Genomic DNA, 13201 nt, shown 5'->3' with positions numbered 1-13201 from the left:
ACCAGAACCAAATTTGAGAAAGCAGCGGTGAATGATGAGTTTATTCGTCATTTGTGACCCAAATTTACTATTAGTGTTTCTTACGGCTTACCTAATAGCATATGCTAGATTGAAGTCATAAAGAAAAAATACTGGCTTAGAGATTATATCACGAATGATTCCCAATGTGGCAATTACCGTCAGTACATGTATTTAGACGTACATAAATAAAATTTAGAACACACGGCTCATACAAGGTGCAAGAAAGAAGACACAGACCATTACATAACAACGAGGAGAATGTAAAAGGAGGGATTATGACTTTCAAGAATAGCCGCCTTATAGCAAATCTGTAATGGTACTTGTTTACACTGTAACATTTCCTGGTATTTAATGTGTCGCACTTAAACTATAATGGACTACTGCGAAGTTACAGTTTTGCTTAAACAATACATGAATGTCAAGCTGTGTGTCGGTCTTCCAGGGGTGTTTTTACCCAATATGGGCGCCATAGCAATTTATCAAATTTCATTTTAAATGCCGTATCACATTATATTAAACAATAGCGTTTGTCTTCATGTGGTGCAATTACCTCACCATGGATTCATTCCTTTGCGTTAACAGTGCAAGAACGGTCATGAAGGATTAACACAAATGCAATCAAGAAAATGCTTATCGTTTAAAATGTAAATTCTCTTCTTACCCTAATTTTCTGTGTGTGTGTGTGTGTGTGTGTTATAAAAATCATAAATAATTTGTCTGTATCTATCCATTCACAATTTCCTTAAGTGCTAAATGTTTACTACATGATTTCTTTAAGAGTTTTCTTGAAACGTTCTACGATATGTTGCTTTACGAAGACACATACTCAAAGTTGAAAATTTCTCAAAATATCATCTCTGTACGATTTATGGTTCACGAGATATGGCTCCTTAAATCTCCTGAAATCCAAAATTTTTGGATAATATCTGCTGAACGATGTCCATTTGGCAAGTGGCCACCGATTACTATTTGGTGCTAAAATGTTTACTATCCTCTTATGTATTGATAAACACCAATATCATTTCATTACGGCTTACGGTTCTCAAGATAGGATTCTTAAATCTCCCGAAGATGGAACGCTTTTGGCCATAATCTCGGGACCGATAAGAGTGACGCGAAAATTTCCGCCATATCTTTTACATAGTTTTTGATGCTTTATCGAATGGTGGGCTCAAAATTGAAACCTTCGCAAATAACATACACACACGCGCGCGCGGACATAGAGAATTCAGTACCGAACCTTTTAAGTTCGTTGAAAATGATAAAACAGGGCAAAAGGGGGAATTGGGAGGTACGTTTTCAATTTTTCCTTACAGGGTATAAGTGTTTTTCTAGTTTTTGATAACTGATTATATGTTGCAGAACCTTCTGCTCCTACTGTGGTAGTGGTAAACTTTCAGCATCTTTACTTTTGATGCTGCAATATTTTTATTGCTGATGGTCTGAATTCAACCCAATTACCCCCAAGGTGGTAATTGGGTGTAAAATGATTAAAATCATTGCCGGTCTACATAAACCCATAGGAGTGATTGGATGTAAATGAAGAAAACTCAAGCTTTTATTTGATATATATAACTTGTATTCCACTTAAAAACCAATAGCTTTATGTGGGCTAGAAAAAAATATACCTTGGTTTACGCAAAATAAGGAGTAGCTTATTTGTAAATCTAAAAGATATTTGAATGCCTTTTCAACCCTTCCAGTTAAAGTTAATAGCATAGTATATTGTCCTGTGAATTTAATTCAAAATGTATCAAATACGAAAGAAAATTATAAGCAGTCAACACTTTGACCAAAAACGTAATAATAATAATAATAATAATAATAATAATAATAATAATAATAATAATAATAATAATAATAATAATAATAATAATAATAATAATAATAATAATAAAACAGGAGAACAGGGTATGTTATTCAAACACAAGAGAAGGTAACAAGACTAAGGTCAAGCAACTATAAACTATTACAATAGAACATGTGTTGGAACTCTGGATTGATAAACAGATCCTATTTACACCATCAACACTATTGGCATACGCAACGGATACTGGAGGCCTAATTTAAACAAAATAGCTTAATAAGCACAATGCACTATGAAATATAGTGTACACCAAAAAAGACAAAGGTAGCACAGCATTTAAATGAACTTTAAGGAAAAAGTGTTCACTTAAGGCATTCCACCCAATTACCCCCACATGTTGCGCCCAATTACCATCTGGGCGTAATTGGGAGGTACAAATTTTAACAAAATTTTAACTGCCTCACAGTGAGGATTAGAGATTGTTGCTCTTCACGGCACCATCCTTATGATGTTCTTAAGCATCAGTAAAAAATCAGAATCAAAACATTAACAGATGCACCATTTACTGTGACTCAAACCAAAACACACACTAACCTGAAACTCGGTTTTAAATATGTCATTTATCAATCAAATCATTTTTTGGCTTTTTTTGTCATTATTACACCCTCTCTAAATTTATCTAAGCTTTTTTCTGATAAACATCTACCCACCCAAAATTTGGGTGCAATTGAATTCCACGAAAATATACTGAAATGCAAAATATAAATTTTTAAAAAGTTTTCCGCCCAATTACCCCCTCCACCTTTCCCACCTTCTACCCTATATGAAAACATGTCTATCTGGTGTCTTTTGTATACAGACATTTGGTCATCTTGCACTGGGAATAACAAAAAAAAAAAAAAAAAAAAAAAAACATGAGGAGTTGCTGGAGACAAGAGCGTTGCCGGACTTTAGCAAGATATGGAGAACGAACAACATCAGTATGAAAAGCAAAAATTGATCAGAGAGCCTTCCTTAGTTGTATATAAACTATCCAACATGTAGGAAACTGAGTTGTGATTGCCGTCAGTTCAGCGTTCAGTATTTCATTCCTTATTAGAACATGATGTATCCTCGTCGCCAAAAGTGCCTTTACATCGACGTGACGGGTATGTGACACCGCAGTACTCTAAGGAAGGGATGGTTGCATAAGAAATTTTGATTAATTTTGAAGAGTTTTTATTTTGACTAGGGAAATAACGTAGGTATAGGGAGTAAGGGCATAGATTTAAAGCATCAGTGCACTGTCATCTCTGAAAAGATTTGTGTTCTCAGTTTTTCAAATTATTGTCTTATATGTTAAGTTAAAAACTGCTAACAACTGCTACTAGCGCTTTTCACTCTTCAGGAATTTACTACGACATGTTCGGGCTTGAATTATTTCATTCGCCTCACTGTAATTATTTGTGAATGGAAACTGATTACGCTGAACATGAATATGTTTCGTTGTCGTAAAGCAAGGGCCGTAATAAATGTAGATCAGGTTCTTATTATTATATAAAACACATAAGTATTTATTCCGTGTATAGAATAATATAATACAGTAACTAAGCAACATCATAATCACTATCGCCCGCAGGATTTTTTCTAACGGGAGGGGGGAGACCGATATAGAGAGTTTTTCGTTTTATTCCCTATATATATTACGTTAACAGTCATAACACTGATAACGTATATCGTCTTTCGCCGCTGTAGGCTATTAGTCAGAACACTGATCTCCAGATATGTCGAAAGAAAAAATAAATTGATATGAACAGTGATGTGATTAATTTTACTGCGCCCTGGATCGATCTACCTTCGATTTACTCATACTCCCCCAGGCCCCCTGCCCCAGGTATTTCAGCTGCTGCGTTATATATACGGTTCCATGTCAAAAGGGCCTGACAAAAGGGAAAAGACCGAAAGGCCAGAGTCAATATGGCCCGCAACAAAAGGACCCGAGTCAAAACGGCCCTGCTTCAAACGGACCCGGGTTGAAAGAGGATCCGCTACAAAGGGGCCCGAGTCAAAATGGCCCATGTGGAAAGGACCCAGGTCGAAACGTCTCCGCAACAAAAGGGCCCAAGTCAAAAGAGCCCGAGTCAAAATGGACCATGTTACAAAAGAGCCAGACCACAATGACCCCGCAACAAAAGTGCTCGAGTCAAAAGGTTTCCGCAGCAAAAGGGCAGGAGTCAAAATTGCCCGAATCAAAACGACCCTCATCAAAAGGGTCCATGACAAAAGGGCCCGAGTAAAAAGGGACTTGCTTCAAACGAGCCCGGCTGAAAAAGAGCCCTGCTACAAAAGAACGCGAGTCAAACGGCCCGGGCTAAAAGGCCTCCGCAACAAAAGGGCCCGAGTCAAAAGGGACCGAATCAAAACGGCCCTCATAAAAAGAGCCCGGGTCAAAAGAGACCCACGACAAAATAACCCGAGTCAAAAGGCCCCGGGTCAAAAAGGGGCATCGCTGCAAAATGGCCCAAGTCAAACGGCTCGGCATCAAAAGGGCCCGGTTCAAAAGGTCTCCGCAAAAATGGGCACGAGTCAAAACGCCTTTCATTAAAAGGACCCGAGTCAAAAGGGTCCCACGACAAAATGGCTTGAGTCCCAAGCGACCTGCGTCAAACGGGCCCGGTTCAAAAGGTCTCCGCAACAAAAGGGTCCGAGTCAAAAAGGGCCGAAACGAAACGTCTCTCATGAAAATGGCCAGGATCAAAAGAGTCCCGCTACAAAAGAGCCCGAGTGAAAACTTTCCCACGTCAAATGTGCCCGGGTCAAAAGATCTCCACAAGAAAAGAGCAGAAGTCAAAAGTGGCCCCTCTACAAAGAGCACGAGTCAAAAGGGACCCGCGAAAAAAGGGCTTGGGTCAAACTTCTCCGCAAGAAAAGGGTAGGAGTCAAAAGGGCAAGAACCAAAAGCTCCGCGTCAAAAGGGTCCCACCACAAAAGAGCCCGAGTCAAAAGAGACCTGCCTGAAATGAACCCGTGTCAAAAGGTGCCGCGCTACAAGAGGGTCCGAGTCAAAATGGCCCTAGTCAAAATTGCCCGGGTCAAAACCTCTCCGCAATAAAAGTGTTTGAGTCAAAAAGACCCGAATCAAAACGCCCTTCATTTAAAGAGCCCGTGTCAAAAGGGTCCCACGACAAAATGACCCGAGTCAGAATGCCCGCGTCAAACGGACCTGAATCAAAACACCCCTCATTAATAGGGCCCGAGTCAAAGGTTCCCAGTACAAAGGGGCTCGAGTCGCAAGGGCTCTGTGTCGAACAGGCCCGAGTGAAAAAAAGCCCCGCTACAAAAGGACCCGAGTCAAATGGCCCCCTATCAAAACGGCCTGGGTCAAAAGGTCTACGCAACAAAAGGACCCGAGTCAAAAGGGGCCGAATCAAAACGCTCCTCATGAAAAGGGCCTGGGTCAAAAGAGTACCACGACAAAGGGATCCGAGTAAAAAGGGCCCTGCGTCAAACGGATCCGAGTCAAAAGGGGGCCCGCTACAAAATGCCTGAGTCAAAACAGCCCCGCGTCGAAAGGGCCTAGGTAAAAAGGTCTCCGCGACAAAATGGCTCTGCTTTAAAAGGGCCCGGGTCAAAAAGGATCTGCTACAAAAGCAGCCGAGTTATAAGGACGCTGCGTCAAAAGGGTTGGGATCCAAAGGGTTCTGCGACAAAAGGGCCAGAGTCAACAAGAAACTTCGTCAAACGGGCCCTGATCAAAAGGAGCACCATTACAATAAGGCACGGGTCAAACGGCCAGGCGTCAACTGGGTGCGAGTCAAAAGGGCCCTGCGTCAAAAAGGCACAAGTCAGAAAGACCCCGCGTCCAAAGAGCCCGGTAAATACGGTTCCACGTGTAAAAAGCTTGAGATCAAAGCAAGAGTGGAGATCAATCATGCAAAAGAGGATTGTGTCCGCTTAGTAAGTTGAAGTGTTTATGCAAATGAAGGAAATATATCTGTGGTTATTAATAACAAATAGGAAATTTGAATGATAATATTAGTTTTGTTTGCTTGTTGATTGTTTTGGAACAATCGCTATCGCTTAAGTCGTTCTCCATGAAAGTTTGCTTGCACTCCCGTCATAGGCGGACTGGGTGTATTAGGGCCTAGACCGCGGTTACTATGGAGGAAGCTCAGACTATAACACCAATTTCTAAAATAACGTACAATCAGTGGCGCAACGAGCTATGAACTCAGGGGCCCATGCCCTCTCCGAAGCAAACCTGCTCTATCTTATACAGCAGCGTTGCAGACAAATTTTGGTGAAATTTCAAAATAGATCAAAGCATAAATGAATATTGAATTAAGTCAAAGCACTGTACGAAAGGAGAAATACCCAGTGAAAACCCCTACATTAATTTCTTAGAGTAATAAATGTTAGTAAAGAGTGCAAAAATAAAGATGTTCAAAATATTTATTATAGCGCAAATTTTAAAACTTGTAACCGTTAATAATAGGGAATTTGTGAATTGGAATTTTCATTTTAAGGTTTTTTAGCATGTTAATAATAAGGATAACTAAATTGCTTGTAATGAGGAGAATTCAAAATTTCAATTTTGTCCACATCAAATGGTGCAGCACGTCGTTTGCAGACTACTGTACTGGATATTCTTGGCCCCTCCCGAAATAAAATCCTGGTTGCGCCACTGCGTACAATGAACATCTGAGAAGAGCCATCGCGTTGTGCAGTTGTAAATTCGTTGTTACTTGATAGTTTTTGCAAGCTATAATTTATCATTGGTCGTTGAAAATTTGATGACACAGCAAGCACAGAATTTCCAGAAACAAACTTTCAAGAGAATATTTTATAATTTTTATTGCATTGCCACACGGGGTGTCTAAAAAGTCCCCTGACATGGATAACTCTGTTGCTATCAGAGTTACAACAAAATGTAAGATGGGAAACCGCCTACAAATATAATGTTTTTAATAGACAGTAACTTCATTCATTTATGTTGTGGGTCCGGGTAAATGGTAACGTTGCATTTTCATGTAACATTGGGCGCATATAGAGTGTACAGCCCAAACGGCTTGTCCGATTTGAAAAATTCTTTCACTTTAGATTGAAAACATCATATTTGGAGACCGTTTCCCCGCCTATATTTTGTTGTAACTCTGATAATAAGAGAGTTACCGTATGTCACGGGACTTTTGAGACACTCTGTATAGTAGCTGAAACACTAAAAAAATAATAGCGAATAACTTGTACTATGGAATGAACAGGGCAGCTTACTAAAAATTGTAACACTAAACAACTAATAATAACTTTTGACTGTGGAATGAACACGACAGTTTTACTGAAAATGACAAACACTGCTGAACCACGAAACAACTAATAATTTTAAAAAGTTAAGATTCTTTGCAGTTCAGCTTATGAATCGCGGAGTTTCTGAATAACTTCGTTCACAGACACTAAATTCAACATGTCTCTTTAAATATTCATTAGCAAAAATGTATCCAAATGTCTTCACACAAACTAGCTCTGAGATTTGTTTACTCTAACTTTAACTTTGAGAAGCACCTTCCACATGTCACTTGTGTGCATGGTAGAGACAACGCATGTTTGTATACAATGTATAAATTATTAAAGCAACTAGACTGGCGGAAATTGGTGCAAAATTTTCCCTGCACATGACAAACAATTTTTATACAAGGTGTTTGCAGCATCATTATCACTCTTACCATGAATCCCGTCCAAAGATGTTCCATCTTCCATAGCATGCTCAGATGCATAATCATCATCATCTTCTACGGATTCAGGGGCATCATTCTCTTCAGGATCATCAAAAACGAGAACGTTTTGTGACAGTGAAATACACGACAGAGAACTGCTGGAGCTCTTTGTATATTTTCTCCTGTTTTATATTTAGTTTTTTTTTCGGAAGAACTCTGAAAGCTCTTGCAGATACACCATTCTTCTTGATTTCTGAAAAGTCCTTAGGTTCCAGTATTTGGAGTTCTTTCGGCTGCTGAAATCTATCACTGACACATGTAACAGCTGTATTCAGAATTTTCGTTGAAGTTTTTTTTTATTCTGAATAAATCATTTTCACTTATATTCAAGTTCTTTTCCAGTTCATCTGCTTTCCTGGCATTTTCTTTTTCTTTAAGATTCTTCTGTGCAAAAAGTTTTTTTTCCATTGCTATCTCTACACCAGATTGCGCAAGCTGTTGATTTATTTTCACACAAAATATTCTTCTGTTTTCGTAAAGCATTAAACAGACATCTTTTGCCTCTATTTTCTTCTGAAGCTGCTGCTGCAAATTGTCTAGAAATCTCCAGGTAGTAAGATAGTCCAATCCGTGAGACTGCAGGTATTTTGAAACAGGCTCCGTTTCCGTAAATAAGTCCTGAAACATAGAAGTCCTCATTACAGTGTTAAATTCTGTCCATTTATTCAGCAAAGTTTAGCTTAAAATTTTCATTTCGTATTAAAACCCCTGTTCTGTACATCATCACTGAGGAACAATAAAAATGAAAGAAATCTTGATGATAGACAGTCATCCTCGTCTTGGTTTCATGTTTCGTAGCGAAACTCATTAGTGTCCACTACTGCATTCAGTGCCTTGTTTCTGCTGCATCATCGTGTTGTACCAACTTGTTGAACTTTTCGTAGTCTGTCATGTCCCTCGTGGCTTGCATCAATCATTTTCTTACAAACATCCTTTCTTTTGTAGTATTCAGACAGAACATGGCACTGGTTTCAAATAAATTTGCAGCTTTAGGTATCTACTCAGTCGAATTTGTCATAACGAAATTAAGAGCATAAGCCATGCATTGAGTGTAAATGATTTCAGGATTATCCTTCTCCAGTAATGCTTTAACTCCTTAATAGCATCCACTGAAGTTAGCAGCTCCATCAAAAAAGCAACTTACAATATCATCACAAGCATCAAAACATTTTTGTCACAAAGTACTCTTTTGATTTCATTATAAGTTACTTGTCTTGTAGTGTCATTGTTTACCACTGGCGTCTCTGGCATATACAATTTGGGGAGGACATCAAAGAAAGTTATTTAAATAGTACTATCTAGCCCAACCTGTTTATTATCTTTAATTCCATTTGTTACATTTCTGCTTACCTTCACGGACCCCGTGAGGCATATCAAGAACTCTGTTACACAGCCTGAATATTATATGACAAATAAATATAATTATTATTATTTATATGTTATTCTGCCGTTAGTAAATAAATTAAATTAGAACAAAATATTGAATATTTTGTACTTCAAAATATTGGTGGGACGCGTCCCCATCGTCCCCCCGCCAGAGACGCCCAAGCTGTTTACGACAACTACTAACAGCCTCTCAAATACTTGACCGTTTATAACGCAGAGAATTACTATAGCCAGCTAATTAAGCCCTGAAACATCTTGGATAGAATCAACCATTATGTTGAAATGCCCGCTTTCTTGGCGTCTTCCACTGTTTTCTCCTGTTATTTTGTAAACTTTTTGATAGAAAATAAATTTTTAAAAATGCGTTGTTTTCCCATTTTTGAATTATCAAATATAGACCTACAAGGTGTATTAACATCCATAAAGAACCAATCAGCCTGTGGTTAAATATGAACCCAGCTACAAACCAGGCACCAGTCTTCAACCTTGAAAGGGATGCAACTACCCTACATTATGAAAAAAAGGTCCCAGGTCCCAACAGCTCAACATGATGAAAAACATGCCTAGGACCGCAACTGCTCAATGAAATGAAAGAAGGGCCCCAACTGCCCAATATAATGAATAAAGGGCCCAGGGCCCCAACTTCTCAATGTAATGAAAGAAGGACCCAACTGTCCAATATATTGAAAGAAGGGCCCAAGGCCCCAGGTACAAACTAAATCACAGTTTCTGATAATAAAAGACCATAGTGAAAGATGGACCTAGCCACAAATCTAGTAACAAAAGGACCCTATTAAAAAAGATAACTTACTGATTGATGGAAGGCTGGAAGAGGAGTGTGTGTTGGTAGCATAATAACACTGAGCTACCGAATTATTTAGCTCTCTTTTGTTTTAGCTTTTCTTTCTCTTTCTTTCTTTATTCTTTCATCATTGTTTTCTTAGAGGGCCTAGGCCGCGATTGCGACCTAAGGGCCCTGGCCAGTCTGTCCCTAACTACCGTCTTTCTGAGTTTGTATTCTCGTGACATAGCTCAATCAAACTTTATCTATTGCTGACTTTTCCCTTACTTCTAGAATTCCATTTCTACTCCTGGATCAAAGTATAAAAATACATATTAGTATGAAAAATATTCTGTGGAAAACATTAGATTAGTTTTGCTGTGAGAAGACATGTGGATCTGTATACAGGGTTACTGAAAAGTATTGGGACAGAACAATAATAACGACATAAATGATTTAGTGCACATCATGGCAGCCATCTTGAATTCCGAATATTGTATACCACACAATATTTTTAAATAGAAAGAGGTATGTGTTGAGTTTTGATTTAGAGTTTAACGTCCCGTTCAACAGCGATGTTATATGAAAAGAGGTATGTGTGTCACATAAATTGATGCTAGAATCTTCGTACTAACTACATTCATCGTCCGTTTCAAAAGCATCGGAGTCTACATTATTTATTATTTCCATAATTTCTCCGGACGAAAATACGCCACTATCATAAGAACCACGACTTGTCGCGGTGGTATTCATTAGGGATGGCCTTTTTAAAAAATCTGTTTTTCGATTTTCGGAAATTTCATTTCTCGTTTTTTCATTCGTTTTTCGAAAAAAAATGTTTTTCGTTTTTCGGAAATTTTTTCCTCTCTCATTTTTCGAAAAAAATTGTTTTCCGTTTTTTCGAAAGATTTTTCGTTTTTCGATTTTTCGAAAAGATTTTTTTCGAAAAATTCGTTTTCCCTTTTTTGATGATTTTTCATTTCTCGAAAAGTTTTCGGAATTCGTGGAATGATAATGTGGGAGGAAATGGGAGTACCCCGGAAAAATACACGGACACGATGTTGTCTGCCACGAACTTACTTGGTCTGGGATCAAATGCACAAGAGGTAAGCGTTCTAACACTGAGCTACCGTGCTCCTTGGATTTGGATCTAATGAAAGGTTGAATTGATTTTGAGTTTAACGTCCCGTTCAGCAGCGAGGCTATATGAGACGTGAACCTACTGATTAACGTGGACGTTCACCTCTGGTGCTTGGGGTCCCGGGTTCGATCCCAGCCCCCGCCAAGTGAACTTTGTGGTGGACAAACACCGTGCTCGTGGGTTTTCTCGGGGTTCTCCCGTTTTCTCCCACTTTCTTCATTCCACCATTTTCATTCATCTCTCATCATCACCGTCTCCTTTAGCCTAACCGGCATAACCGTGGGACGTAAAACTCAAAGATTACATTTCATTTCATTGATTAACGTGGAATCCGAACCACACGAGCTCCCGCCGGGAATCGAACGCGGGTCTAACACGCCAAAGGCGCGTACGCTAACCGCTAAGCCACGGAGGAGCTCGATCTAATGAAAGGATAGTGTGTAGTGCTACTATTGACGAAACTCATCCAATCACGACCAAAATTAGTATGGTTATGGACTGCAATGTATTTAGTACACATGTTAAATATTATGGTGTTTGGGACTTTGGTTCCAGAGTTATTGCTAATCAAATTTGTGTTTTAAGTTAGTGATATCAAGAAATTTCACTAAGTCGCATTTGATTAAACTCAAATGATCTTGACTAAAGTTGGTAGGATCGTAAATATTGACAAGCTTGGTATGCATGGAAGCTCATATAAAATATTATGATGTGCAGACTTTTTGTTCCTGAGTTATTAGCTATCAATGTTAGGTTTGGAATCAGTGAAATCAAGAAATTTCATTAAAGCGCGAAAGATGGAACTCATCCAATTTTTACCAAACTTGGTAAGGTGGTAGATCTTGACGAGCTTAGTAACTATAAAGGTAACCAAGAAAGATCTGTCGCTTTTTCACCCAACACCTTCAAACATCGATATTTAACCTAAGACATACCTGGAAGATCAAAAATAGTCTCCTTCTGCCAACGTTTTGAAAGGCCATGTATTCCATCGCGGTAGAACTTGGTGGGCCGTGAATCGAAAAAGGTATCAAGTGCATTTTGCACCTCTACTAGGGATTTCAACTGGTGTCCTCTAAGCTGATTGTCCAAGGAATGGAACAGGTGGTATTCGGACGGTGCAATGTCCGGGGAGTATGGCGGATGCAATAGTGTTTCCCATCCAAAGTGTAGAATGGTGTCCCGGGTTATCCTAGCCACGTGGGGCTTAGCTTTGTCCTGTAAGAGGAGGACCCCTTTGCGATTCAGAAATGCTGGCTCCAGTGTCTTGTTTTTTTTTTTTTTTTTTTTTTTTTTTTTAACACGGCTCAACTGCTGACAGTACAGAGTTACATTGATGCTCTGACTAGCCTGTAGCAGTATTTTTTCTCAAAATACTGTTCAGAAAATTTGGACTTGAACTTAGTTAAATGAATAAATTTCATTAAAACGCGTTAATCTCATCCGATATTGGCCAAAGTTGATATGGTCATAGACTTTAACAAGTCTAGTACGTGTGCGAGCTCAGCATGAAATATTGTGATCCACAGACCATTGGTTCTCGGTTCTTGAGGGATATAAATTAGAAATAATAATTCACAAAGGTAAACAGTGTAAAATTTATATTTTACAGAATATTAAAAAATAATTATTTACTAGTGATTATTAATGTGTTATCGACAATATGGCATTACTGCTGAATCGCCGGATCTATTTGAAAATCGAAAAACTGGAACAAAATATACTGCATTCGGTTATATTTGGTTGGATTACATTAAGTTACGTTAGATTGTTATTAGGTGCGCAGTTTTACTATACGGATCCATAGTATAAGTAGGAGTAGCAGTAGTAGTAGTAGGAGGAGTAGGAGTAGGGGTAATGATAGTAGTAGGAACGGATTAGAAGCCCCACAAGGGTTTGTTGGTTTCTGTTCTCGACATGAAATGGGCAAATTAAAGATTTGCTCAAATTTATGTATACATTTTACAATCTATGGATTCGTATAGTAAAACAAGGGTACCTCTCCGCGAAATAGTCCATCCGTCTCCACATACAGTGCCGCTTACAACATCAAAAACAACCAGCAAATGCAATCACTATCTGAGCTTTTGCTATTCCCCTTACCTGACTTTCAATCACTCTTCCTCATAAACTTAAATAAATTCTCCAATTGACCCGGTAAATTTCCTAAAATTAGTCCGGCGATACAGCAATTAGCCCGACATTATATTTTATAATGTAAAAAAAGACTAATAAATTACCAAATAGAAGGATGCTGTATAAACTGATCGTGATAGTTTCAGGCAACTCTGTAATAAATTGACTTTTAACAATTG

The sequence above is a fragment of the Thermobia domestica genome, unplaced genomic scaffold (genome assembly GCF_964235325.1).
Source record: "Thermobia domestica unplaced genomic scaffold, izTheDome1.hap1.1 HAP1_SCAFFOLD_303, whole genome shotgun sequence".
Taxonomy (NCBI): Eukaryota; Metazoa; Arthropoda; class Insecta; order Zygentoma; family Lepismatidae; genus Thermobia; species Thermobia domestica.
This window is presented reverse-complemented; position numbering follows the sequence as displayed.